The sequence below is a fragment of the Seriola lalandi genome, unplaced genomic scaffold (assembly GCF_002814215.2).
Source record: "Seriola lalandi dorsalis isolate HSWRI2012SDOR001 ecotype SW California unplaced genomic scaffold, Sedor1 jcf7180002054441, whole genome shotgun sequence".
In the NCBI taxonomy this organism is placed as follows: domain Eukaryota; kingdom Metazoa; phylum Chordata; class Actinopteri; order Carangiformes; family Carangidae; genus Seriola; species Seriola lalandi.
The window spans coordinates 807615-808413 of NW_019524994.1; positions in this window are offsets into that span (position 1 = coordinate 807615).

A 799-nucleotide genomic window follows, 5' to 3' on the forward strand; every position below is an offset into this window, starting at 1 on the left:
ATTATAGGAGTTATGATATTAAACATTATGAAGGTTTGGTTTCGCCTTAACTCTCCTTAAATTCATTCATTTTTAGTTTCAGATATTTGAAAGTTTGTGAACGATAATTTCGTATGTGCATCTTTACTACAAAAGGCATTGTGTCTCTTTTAGGAGAATATTCGATAAAAAATAGGGCCTTATTTATTTGTTCATTTATTTATTGTATTATGTATTGTATGCATAAAAAATAAACACCTGCAGTGGCTGCTTCCATTCAGACATAGAGCCCAACATCCTCCATCAATAAGGTCTTGTAGCCTGCGAATAAGATGCAGCACGATGTTAAACTTATCTAAATTATTCATTCATTTGCCGTGCTGCTCACCCTGTTGGGGGAGGAGCCAATCCCAGCTGACACTGGACTGTCGGAGCAAACCCACGCAGGCACGAGGAGAACATGTAAACAGGACCTTCTTACTGTGAGGTGTCAGTGCTGACCTGCACCGCCATGCCACCCTGATCTAAATGAACTCATATAAAATCTTTAAATACTTACTAATTAGTTTTGCGGCTCATTAACCTTGAGCTTGTTTAATTGCTATTGGCTCAATTTTCTAACTTGAGGCAACATCAGGCTCATATGAGGACATGAATCACTAGAGTGATGGGGATATACTATGCCCACATGACTTAGTATTAAATGAATTTTAACTTAAAAAAGTGAAATCTAAAATTGGAAGTATCCAAATCTTTGCTTCGTGCAGTTATTTCCTACTGGTCTCTGTTTCAGATACAGCTCTCTCCATGCAAATGCCTG